Below are 11981 nucleotides of genomic sequence, written 5' to 3'. Positions count from 1 at the left end.
GGGCACACTATATTTTAGAATAGAGGGAGTACAACAGAATTAATTAAAGGGCGATGATGATAGGCGCCAGCGCGCCGGCCCAAAGTTTCGGCCGGTCGCGCCTCAGCCATCCGATGTAGTCAGTAGGGTCCGTCCGATCTGGCATCTCAATCCCCAACCCATTCTTCTTTCTCTAGTCAACGCTTTCAAGAAAAAACGCTCTCCTCCTGCAGCCAATCTTCTCCTCCCGCAGCTGTGCGTGCGCTCCCGACGAGGTCGCCGCTCCCCCTCGCCGGTTTGCTCGCCTCTGATGCTCGCCGTCGAAGCTCACCGCCGACGCTCGCCGTCGTCAAAACGCAACAAAAAACAATTGACCCGCAGCAGCTTTTCCTCACTTTCCCTGCATTCATGGTTGCGTCGCCATGGCGCCGGCCACAAAATCCATTCCTCCTCGCCGGTGCTGCCGACCCCCGTTTCAGCATTAATGATTACACGGCGTCGCTCACAGCCAAAGCCGGTGGTAGCAAAAAATTGGGCTGGTTCCAGCAAAACAAAAATACGCTGGTAGCAAAAATACGTTGGTTCCAGCACAAACCACACACGGTTGTAGCAAATTTGGATGCTAGTTCCAGCAAAACACAAAGCCGGTGGTGGCAATCAAAATGGCTGGTTCCAGCAAAATACAAAGATTATGGTAGCAAAAAAATCCTCTGGTTTCAAAAAAAAATGTGATAGTGGTAGCAAAAATGGATGCTAGTTCCAGCAAAAAACAAAGCCGATGGTAGCAAAAAGAAATCGGGTTGGTTCCCTCAGAACAATTATTGTCATCCCGCGGGGCACCGTCGTCGCAACTTCTGTGATGCCGGTTGTAGCTTCTGGACAACCGATTGCAGCTTTTCTACAACCAATAGCAGCAAAAACCTTGCCGCGTACCACAACGCCGTCAGTGCCGCAGGCGATGCTGTGGTCGGTCGCAGCAATTTCGTGCCCCTGGTTGTAGCACAAGCAGATGCGGGTTCCAGCCAAAATCTTACAGGGTAGCCATCGCCGGGGAAGAAGTGGAGGTGGGCGGCAGTCATAGCCACCACCTGGCACAAGGGATGCGTGTGTGTGTGCGACGGCCATGGCGGGTCGCGGCACCACAGGGTGCAAAGCGGGGAGGAGAGGGAAGGGGGAGTGCAGAACCGCAAGCATAGAAGGGGGAGGAGGGCACTAGCCACAGCCACCACATGGCAAAAGAGAAAGGAAGGCGGGCGTCCATGGCGAAGGAGGAGGAGAATTCGGTGGGGAAAAGAAACAGGGGAAGGGGACGATAGATGAGTGCGTGGATGGATAAGGAAAGGGGAAAAGGTAGGGTGGGGCGGTGCGCAGGCTCCCCAGGACATGTCTCGTGCGTTGTGGGAGGAGCAGGGAGCGCTCTACGTGTCATGCGTGTGACCGGCTGAAGTTTTAGCCGGCGCACCGAACACAAGCGATATCCTTAATTAAACACATTCAGCTGCGCGTGAAGGGCGCACACTGGTGATGTCCACGTGGGCAGCCTAGGAACAGTGCATCGATTTGGGTAGTGAGAGAGAAAAAAACGCAGCGATACATCCATCAACTGCGATCGGATTAGTTAGAAGACAAAAAGAAATCCCCGATGCTTCCTTCGTTGCCCCTCTCTCCTGTTTCTCTTCTCTCGATTCCCCAAGCCAACGCTAGCCGCCGCCGACTCCCCAACCCCGGCCTCCACTCCATCGCTGGCGGCCTCTCCCCCTTTCTCCCTGGACGCATATCCACTTGAGCAGCACGGCCACGGTCAGATCTGCCCCTCCGTCCTCGCGCCAGAAACCCTAGTCGTCCGGCCATGGTGACCAACCGCAGGCACATACCTCGACGACGGTGGTATGTTATCAATCCCTTCTCTCCTCCTCCTTCTTCTTCTCACCCTCTCTGACCCCCGTCTTGTCTCATCTCTGTACATAGGCGCCACGGAGCGGAGCTTCCTCTGCCCGGGACGCCGCTCATGTGCTCGTCAAGGTCCGCTGCTCCGGACACAGCTTCGGTGCCTTAAAGGCACCTGCCTTTGGGTCACTGACATGTGGGCCAGCCACCTGTTGGACCCACATGTCATAGACACAAAGGTAGGTGCCTTAAGGCACCGAAGCATTGTCCGTCCCAGTCCCAGGATAAGCAGCAGTAGCATGAAGGTACGACCCTCTCTCTTGATTTCCTCTTATTCCCTCCCTTTCCTTTCCCTAAGGCAGGGGATTTGCTTTCCTTGGTAGGTGCACGCATCTCCTCCTCCCTGCCATTTTGTTTTGTTGCTCCATGAGCAGATACCTTTCTATAGTAGAGATCTAATAAGCTTCTGTTGATTTTTTTAGAGGAAAAAGGTTACATTTGCTTGACCATATGTATCCTTTTAGTGAAGTTTGTAACAGGCTATTCAAGCAGGAGTATGTGTAAACATATTTGCTATAACTGATGAATACACCGATTTGGCTTTGTCGAAGTTTTAAAGTATTGAAAGTGGTGGCTCATTATTTCTCTATGCAAACTCGGATGATTCAACACTTCACCAGGACATGTGAGCTTGATCTTATGATTGTCCTCTGTATTTTATTTCTGAAATTCCCTGTGTAGGTTCCTGATAAGATGTCAAATTCCACCGCCTAGGTTCCTGATAAGATGTGAATGGTCTTTTCCTCGTTGCCTTGCCTTTTCTTATGAACAGGTATTGCCTATTGAGTAGACCCTATGCATTTGGTTGTGTTCTCAAGATGAGAACATCGCAAGGTTTTGATCCTGGCCACTCTGTAAGCCTTCAAGCTACCTGTATTCACATTATCTATATGATCAAATTCAATGTCTGTCACCGTAAAAGTGTTTAACCCACCTTGGGTGCCACTGACCTGTTAGGTCTGGACCCACATGCCATTGATGCAATAGTGGCATAACTGTTACAAAAATTGCAGTAACAGATAAGGATTTAACACTTAACCATACCATCTAATTTTTAATGTATCCATCTTTTTGCAGTATGGCCATTTCTTCCTTGATCCTCAATATGAAAATGTGCAACATATTAACTGCTGTGAGTCAATTCAGATTATCATAGGTAATTCGCATAATGGATTGTCATAAATAATTTGCATCATGTTGTACCAACAAACAAAGGGAGTGCATGGTTCTACTAGCTTATTTGTGTTCGATCCTCCAACTGGCTCTGCATGCCCCAAGATTTGAAGCGTGACTGACTTTTTTTTGTCTACTGAGTTATTTCGTTACAATCATCAGTGGAGATTTCTAAAAAAATATGTGGATTGGTAAGACTAAGTTCGACTATCGTATTTAATGGGTCATAATTTCTTATTCCAAAAGCAGATGTTACACAAAAATACATGAGTTCATGGGGGAGCACGTCAACAAGGCTGCTGCATGAGTTCATGTCGTCGGCAGTGGCTCGCTCGTCAACAAGGCTGATGAAATCAGGGGGAGCACGAGCGGGTCCGTGGACGAGCACACTTGATGCTTCTTTAATTCACTACAGCAAAATACTAACAGCATCAACATCGATAGTGTTCGCCACTCTCCTGACGGTGTCTCCGATACTTTGGCCCCAGATTAATTAGTTGCAGCATCACCATAGATTTCCCTCCTGCGGACTATATAGGTTGGTGTGAGCTCGGTTTGATTTGGCCTGGTTTTGATGTCTACTGTGTGCAGGTGCCAAAGGTGTCCGATCGAACTCAGTTGGAGGTCAAACAGGTTCATCTCTCGGGCATGCCACCAATAACGCTCGATGACACCGATGCGCAGACTGTAAGTTTACCCCCTCAGCCCTGATATATTGGTGTGAGACACCCTGCATTTACATGATATTGCTAGGAACGCGTGCAAATTTCATAATTTGTTATACATGCTGCTTAACTTGATCACCGGTGTGCTGTTAATTGGAACTCAAGAGAATAGAGATGACACCTTACCATAGGCAACTCTTAATTATGTGCGCGTTAATTCAATTCTGAAAGTTGATTCAAGTCTGTAGTGATTGAAGTAGATTCATAGAAGCAATTCCGTTAGTATGTGAACAAAAAGCTCATCTTATATGTGTGACCGGAGTTGCAGAATATGAATAGGGCAATGATCATAGATGCCAACACCTACAACGTGATTTATCTTGATAGAGGTGCAATGGATTCGTAAGTAGTTTTGATGTTTTTTCTAGATAGCTCAAGTACTTAAGCTTCTGCATTCATGAAAAACAAAAGAAGGGACTAGTAGTCAGGTTCCATTAATCCTTCTATAGGTGTTCTCTTTGATGCCTTTCCCCCTTCATTACTAGTACAATGATGATTTCTCTATTAACCTTCTCGGTGGAGTTGGGCACTGTGCTCTTGACCTTGAAAGTGTATTTGCAACTTTACTCATAATACCTTTGTGTGATAGTGAGGCAATTTAGTTGCATGCCTTCAGTCACAAAAAAAGTCCTCGAAATAAAAACGAAAGAAAAAGTAACAAGAGTTGTTGAAAATACGAATGGGTCATCAATGGCCATAGAACAGGAGAGCAATTTGAATGGACAATGGAAACATGAGTAAAAGAAGCAGCTAAACGGAGGCCGCTCGCCCAGAGTGTCTCGGAGGAGGATGACAGTGCCGCTGGATTGGCGGATGACTACTTCTTGGTGGCGTATGGATGTCGTACTGTATGGATCTTGATTGGATAGTTCCTGACCTCATTCTAGGAGGCTGATTGGAGCCTGGTACTTCACTTTTCTCCTTACTGATAAATGCTCCTGTTCATTAATTTGGTAATGCTCATGACATTGCACGTGAGTTGCTGCGAGCCAAGCGATAGAAAAGTTTGAAACTAATGTTGCAGATGATGTTTCTTTTTTTTCTTCTTCATGACATTTTTTTGGGTTCAGCATGTTGATAAGAACTACTCCCTCTGTTTCCAAATAAAGTCTTTTTAGAGATTTCAATTTGGACTAGATACGAATGTATATAGACGGATTTTAGAGTGAGCTTCACCCATTTCCACTGTATGTAGTCCATATTGAAATCTTCTAACAAGACTTATATTTAGGAACGGAGGGAGTACTTTGTTTGTAGTCTTTGTATAACCTGCTTTGTTCAGAAGAATATTCTATCAGGCAACCATTTCTGATATGTTCACATGACTTTTTTCATGTGGCCGTTCCTCACATTCCTTTGCTTGCAACTATTCCAGCCAGCTGCAATGAAGTCCTCCATAGAGAAGGGTTTGCGGAAAATGATCTTGGCATCCCAGATAAGCAGGTCGGAGTCAAAGCCAGTGCCGAGGGGGATTTCAATGGATCACCAACACGAGAAATTGAAATGGCAGGACCAGAAAAGATGGTCCCAGGTCTCACTGCAGCCGGATGTGCAAGAACACATCAATGATCATCTGTGAGACTAACACTGAAATTTTGTCGATGGAGCATTACCTATGTTATTTAGCTTCTAGAGTACAATGACTTGTACGTACAACTATAACAGCTAGCAGCATGGTTTATCCCCTTCTGGTTCTACTATTTCTCTAGAGTGATGGCATAGGAAGAGCATGTGTATATGTTGAGGTTAGTCTTCTGAAACTAATGCTGCAGATGTTGTTTGTAGACTCAGCATGTGTTTATTTTATTTTTACTTCTTTGTGACGTTTGTTGGTTTGGCATGTGGATAAGATTTTTTTTAGTTTATGACTTCTTTCATGTCAGCATTTTTTATGCTGAGTTGTAGATGTCAAATATTATCGATCCATGCATCTTATTTACTTTTTTGTCGTCAGTTAATCGACTGACAGAGGATAAGTATACCATACCCAGGAATCAGCATTAGCATAGTCCAATGTACAATTTAGTTCCAATCAAACAGCTTGCATTCTTGAGATTCCGCCGGCTTTTGCAATGATTCATTCACAGTTTGTGTCCTTGATGGAATCACAAACTACAAAGGAAACAAGTTACTGGAACGGACGTGGAAGGGATAAAAAAAATCGCCAATCGGAAGCAAATCCATACACCAACTCAGACCAGCAAAAGTTGGACTAATATAAAGTACCCAGCTTTCAGAGTTTGGACGCCTAGATTAGTACACACGAAAAAGTACGGGCAACTTAGTACACGCCCAGGTTACAAATATTGATTTTGATTTCTAAAGAAGGGCAAATCTCCAAGTATACTCCAAGCTACTGAGCCAACCAGAGCAGATCAATCTACAAGCAATCTCCAAGCTACCAGCCCAACCGGAGCCAAGGAGCCATAAGTATATTCCTTCAGCGTTGCTACACACACGACAGTGGTCAGCCGATTTGTGCACGATCCTACTGATCTAACCACACATGCATGGGACAAAATGCAACAGAACCGCTGGATGAGGCATCGTCCATGAATCGGCCAATGAGTATCGGCTGCATAGTACTTTCGATATTCCTTATCCCCTTATCATGATTAACATACACCAACTCTATAATCCATCTCTCCATACAACATCCTTCAATATCCTTACGAACAATGTGGTACCTGCCATGCATATACATAAAATTTATCATCAGCAATTTTGAACTTCTGGACAAGTAAAGTCAGTTAATTATGAAATTTATCATCATCAATTTTGAACTTCTGGACAAAGAAACAAACAAGAAGAAAAGTACACGCCACACATCAACAAAGGAGAAGAAGAAGAAGAAGAAGAAGAAGAAGAAGAAGAAGAAGAAGAAGAATAACACCAGTACAAGCGAGACATACACCAAGAATATTGTCTAGATGGAAGTCCTGACCAAATAGGTAATGCAACATTTCAAATTTCAGTTTCTAATTCTACATTAATATAAAACAAACTTAAGCATTTATGTTACACATTGCATTACTATTTTTCTAAACTTAAATTCATTACTTGGATTCTATAGAATGATCCAACTGTCAACTTCGGACCTAGAATTCAGTACTACTTGATTGTCCCGAAAGAGGATGTCTTCATGTACTCAACCGGTAACTCATTCGTGGAAATAGTGTTTCATTTTTTTACGAAAATGTTAACTTTTATTAAAAATAAGAAAATTACCAAAATTAACCTAATTACATAAAAATGATGCAAAAAATATCGTGATGCTAATAACAACTGTTTGTTAGCTAACAATCGAGGACTATTGTGTGTGGCGTATGAAAATGGCTGCACGAGACGCTTCAAGGCGCTGCAGCAATACAAGTGCGCACAACTTCGTGTCAAGAGGCGCGCCATGGGCGCGCCCCAACCCCTAGTCTCTAACAAACTCGGTACAAGCTGGGAATTTCTGGATCCATCTTGCACAGCGCTATAGGTTTATTTCACAAAAGAACAAAATGTGAAGCTTCCTGCCATATGATAGACAACTAAAAGCGGGACAGGACACGCCACGCATCACTCCTCATGGTATACAGTACATGAAACAGCATCGATCTATTTAGGTACCACATGATTCTAAATACATGACAAAGCAAAAGAATGGCTGGCTAGAAGAATACATCATCTAATGAATCACTAGCGTGTAGTACAACGCAATCTCTAAGGGCATGGCCAATCCATAGCCCCAGCATGATGCCCCGCAGGCCATCACTAGTAGAATACAGGGAACTAGCCCCGGTTTCAGAGGGACTTTAGTCTCGGTTCTGGAACCGGGACAAAACGGTGAGGACTAAAGCCTAAAACATTTAGTCCCGGTTCGCTTATGAACCGGGACAGAAGAGGCTCCACGTGGCCGCTGCAGGCAGCCCAGGCAAGAGGATCTTTAGTCCTAGTTGGTAACACGTACCGGTACCAAAAGGCAGCCACGCGTCAGCAACTGGCACGAGCTCGGGTTTTTTTTTTGAAAGGGGGGAGGTTTAGGGGGTTTTGGAGGGTTGATTTAGGGGTTTCATATTCTGTTAGCTAGCTAATAGAGAGAAGTGATCTCTCTTTCTCTGTGCTTGGTCGACGCTAGGTACTATACATATAAAAATGTTGACAAGTATTTAAATTTTTATATACATGATCAACATTTTTACGAATACTTGTTCAGCATTTTTAAATACATCATCCATATTTTTTTAAATACTTGTTCAACATTTTTATATACATGATCAATATTTTTAAAAATACTTGTTCAACAATTTTTAAATACTTGTTCAACACTTCTTGAAAATGCTTGATTAACATTTTTATATACATGATCAACATTTTCTAAATACTTCTTCAACATTTTTGAAATACCTATTCAACATTTTTCAAATATTTGTTCAACATTTTTCAAATACTTTTCAATATTATTTTTCAAATGTTTGATTAACATTTTTATATGCATGATCAACATTTTTTCAACATTTTTCAAATACCTATTCAACAGATAAATGGGCGCATGCACCTGTCGGCCTGGAGGAAGCAGCCTGGGTGCCAATGGGCCAGCAGTGGGCCGACTAGGCCTAATCGGTCGACAGTGGGCCGACTGGATCCAATCGGCCGGCAGTGGGCCGACTGGGGGCCAACCGGCCAGCATTAGGCCGACTGGATCCAATTGGTCAATAGTGGGCCGACTGGGTAATATTTTAGAAAAATATAATTACGGCGTAATATTTCCGAAATTTAATTAAAAAATGTATTATTTAAAAAAATTAGCAGCCCAATGACGACATAGCACATTGTCCGGTCCTGGAAACATTGTGGAAAGTTCCTGGCTGGTTTTGGAACCTTCTAGAGGGTTCTTGAACCGGTTTTGCACTGATTTTTTCTGTTTCTTTTTCTTTTTTGGTTTTCATGTTTCTTTTTTTACTGTTTCTTTTTTTCTTTTACTTTCTTCATTTTTCTGTGTCTGTATTTCATTTTCAGTTTCTTTTTCTCCTCCTTTTATTTCCTTTTTGTTCTCCAGAACTTGAAATTCTTTTCTAAAATTCCAAAAATATTCAAAAGTTCAAAAAATGTTCTTGTTATTAATTTTTGTTCACAAAGTCAAAAGATGATCTTCATTTTCTAAAAGAATGTTCGCATATTATTAAGAATGTTCGCTTTTATAAAATATACATAAGTTCAAAACAATCACGTTTTCTAATTTCATTTACGAGTTTCATAACATCTTCCCATTTCAAAATTTGTTCACCAATTTCAGAAAAATGTTCACGTTTTCAAATTTTGTTGGGAGTTTCAATAAATGTTCCATTAAAAGAATTGTTCACAAGTTCAAAAAATGTTCTTGTTTCATTTTTTTAGAGAGTTTAAAAAATGCACGCAAGTTTAAAACCTGTTCAAGTTTTCAAGTTTTGTTCGGCAGTTTCAAGAAATGTTCCCATTTTTCAATAATGTCTGTGTATACAAAAATTGTTTTGGAAATTGAAAAATGTTCTGCTTTCCAAAAAAAGTTCATGTTCTCTATATTTGAGTTTTAAAAAAAAAATCATGTTTCCCGGAATTGTTTGCATTTTTTGAAATGTTTGAGTTTTTTAAGTTTTATTCACAATTTCTAAAAGTGTTCGTTGTTTCATACAACCTTCATGTTTTTTCTCAAAATAACCTTTTCTGTATTTTTTTGAACAATATTCGATTGTGCACTCGGTTTGGTTCTTAATATTTTGCGCTGCATTATTAACCAGGTAGCTCAACTGGCTAGTTGTAGTTTTTTGAAGCGTCCAATCTCACGTTCGAACTCTGCTTAGAGCATCTCCAGCAGCCGTGCTATATAAGCGCCGCGCTGAAAAATCTGTGTTTTTGCGCGCGCTATCGGTCTGGGTGCTCCAGCGGAGGCGCAAAAACCGCTCGCGCGGCATATCTAGTTCAGCGGGCGTGCCGAAACGTCATCGCGCGCCGCTTATTTGTTGCGCCCGCTCCCGCGCGCTAGACTCTCGAGCGCTCGCTCGCAACTCCACCTACCCCATCCAGCCGCTGCGCCGCCGCCACCCGCGCCACCCCATTTCTTCCGGCGACTGTTCCAGCGCTTCCCCGACCTATCCCCGCGCCGCCACGGCTTCCTCCGTCTCGCTCTAGTCACCGCCGCCCGTCGCGCGCGGCAGTCCTCCGACGAACAGCGCCCGGCCGCTCACTGCCGCTCGGCGACCGCAAGGTGTTCGACAAAATGCCCGCAAGGTAAGTATTGCTTCAACTTCACATTTTTTACATGAATTTAGTGCATGTTGATTGTAGTTTTTATAGCCTAGTTTATATTGAACATTGTAGATGAGTTCGTCGTATGATTCTTTCGAAGAAGAATTTGATATGGAAGAGGAGGAGGATCTTGCAATGATCCTAGCTATGCATATCAATAAAAAACCGAAGCACGGTGGTTTGGTTTTGGGCCGGCAGAAAATTTGAAGGGATAGGATCGATGCCCACAACAGATTGATGAGGCACTATTTTATGGAGAATCTCACATACCCGGAGTCGTGCTTTTATCGCCGGTTTAGGATGAGCACCGAGTTATTCAGACGCATTGCAGAGAAACTAGCGAGCCATGACTAGTTTTTTCAGCAAAGGAGGAATTCCGCCGGAGAGCTCGAGCATAGCACCTTTCAGAAGGTGACAACCGCTTTACGTATGTTGGCATATGGTATCCCGACTTATCTAGTTGATGATCACTTGGCCATGGGCGAGAGCCAAGCCATCATGTGTGTCAAGCGCTTCGCAGTCAAAATTGTGCAAGTAGCCAGAGTGGAAGAAAATGAGGGAGCAATAAGAAGAGAGGAGGAGTGGGGGCTAGCAATGGGGAGAATCGGCGGCAGCTCACTTTGGCTCACCATGTCCTATAAGTTTGTTTACATGACTAAGTAGCTCTGACTTATCAGTTGACGCAAATGCTATCTCATGCATTGGCCTGCAATGTTCAGAACATAGAGAACTCTAAACAAATTGGCAATATCATTCAAAGAAAGCAAGGAGATAAGCATGTCTAAAAACAAATATGTAAAATAATTTTAGGATTTAATACCACTTCTAGTGATTTGGCAAATAAAAACTTGCAAGAATATTATTAAGGCTAAACTCTTTAAATTGAATCACAACATTGTAAATTACAAGCATATTATCACACAAGCATACTGTATGTTGTAAGAAATGCCATAATCAAAAGCAAGAACGCACTCGAGCTGAAAAGAAAATTATGTATCTGGAAGCGAGATGAACACTATTATCGTTGTCGCTATTAGTGCTACGTAGATTGGAGAACGAGTTGAACACAGGAGGCGAGTGAACCCTAAAGAATATTTGTGCAAACCACAACGTGATTTGTATACATGAGGAAATAAACAGACGTCTGACAGATATTCAGAGAATGTACATACATTTAGCTAGGCAAGTGACTGGAAGCAACGTTCTCCAGACCACAGGAATCATCCATGTCACCATCAATAATCCTAGATACCTGAAGATCAAACACGAAACATACTACTTTCCTCAGTAACCACGGACAAAGACATGAGACAATCGTGTTGAAAAACTGAATTTGTAGAAGAAAAAAAATCATGTCTTAAGTCCTAACACAAACAAATTCAGTGCTAACTTTGCAAGATTCTGCTGTGTCCGAAGAAGGAAGACATTACCTGTACGGGCCGACCGACAAGGAAATTACTAAAGGGCAAAGCCTATTATAATACCCAAATCAGTTCACCCGCATCAACAATATAGGAAATAAACAAAGAATTTTGCTTCAGGGAAGTGTGCTTCACATCTCATGCTAATCTGAACCACGCACACAAAGGATGATCAGTTAAACAATCATATATACGTTAGTGAGTGAAGAACATTCATGCATACTCAAATGGCAGTGAAATCTCTAAATTTTCTGTACCCTCTGGGAATAAGTAACCATTCTAAAGCTTCTCCATGTCTGGATTACGAAGCACACTCGTCCGAGAAGCTGAATTAATTGGTTGCAGCGGCGATGTATTATGATGCAGAAATTCAGGGAGAACCAAACATTAGGAGATGGCAACACAGTGCATATTCCCCTCTTTGCTGGAGGTGCAACATCGAGTGGAAGGACAACCTTCTCAAGTA

The 11981-nt window shown here is 42.9% G+C and overlaps 2 long non-coding RNA genes across 13 annotated transcripts; one reads left to right on the top strand and one right to left on the bottom strand.

The window, feature by feature from the left end:
- The first annotated feature begins 1577 nt into the window (after positions 1-1577).
- Positions 1578-5689, top strand: LOC119311318. Of its 12 annotated transcripts, none has more exons than XR_005150994.1 (5): positions 1578-1866; positions 1948-2780; positions 3004-3082; positions 3349-4729; positions 5200-5689. It is a non-coding gene; the product is annotated as an uncharacterized LOC119311318 (long non-coding RNA). The 12 variants fall into 12 exon arrangements; XR_005150993.1 differs by having other exon boundaries at positions 1579-1866; positions 1948-2551; positions 2699-2780; positions 3004-4729; XR_005150998.1 differs by lacking the exon at positions 3004-3082 and having other exon boundaries at positions 1580-1866; positions 1948-2551; positions 2699-2780.
- Positions 5690-10634: 4945 nt separating this feature from the next.
- On the bottom strand, positions 10635-11981 carry LOC119305974. Its single transcript, XR_005148814.1, has 4 exons — positions 11773-11981; positions 11525-11663; positions 11267-11346; positions 10635-10800 (listed from the first exon to the last, which is right to left on the bottom strand). It is a non-coding gene; the product is annotated as an uncharacterized LOC119305974 (long non-coding RNA).

Source organism: Triticum dicoccoides, chromosome 5B (genome assembly GCF_002162155.2).
Source record: "Triticum dicoccoides isolate Atlit2015 ecotype Zavitan chromosome 5B, WEW_v2.0, whole genome shotgun sequence".
Taxonomy (NCBI): domain Eukaryota; kingdom Viridiplantae; phylum Streptophyta; class Magnoliopsida; order Poales; family Poaceae; genus Triticum; species Triticum dicoccoides.
This window is presented reverse-complemented; position numbering and strand designations above follow the sequence as displayed.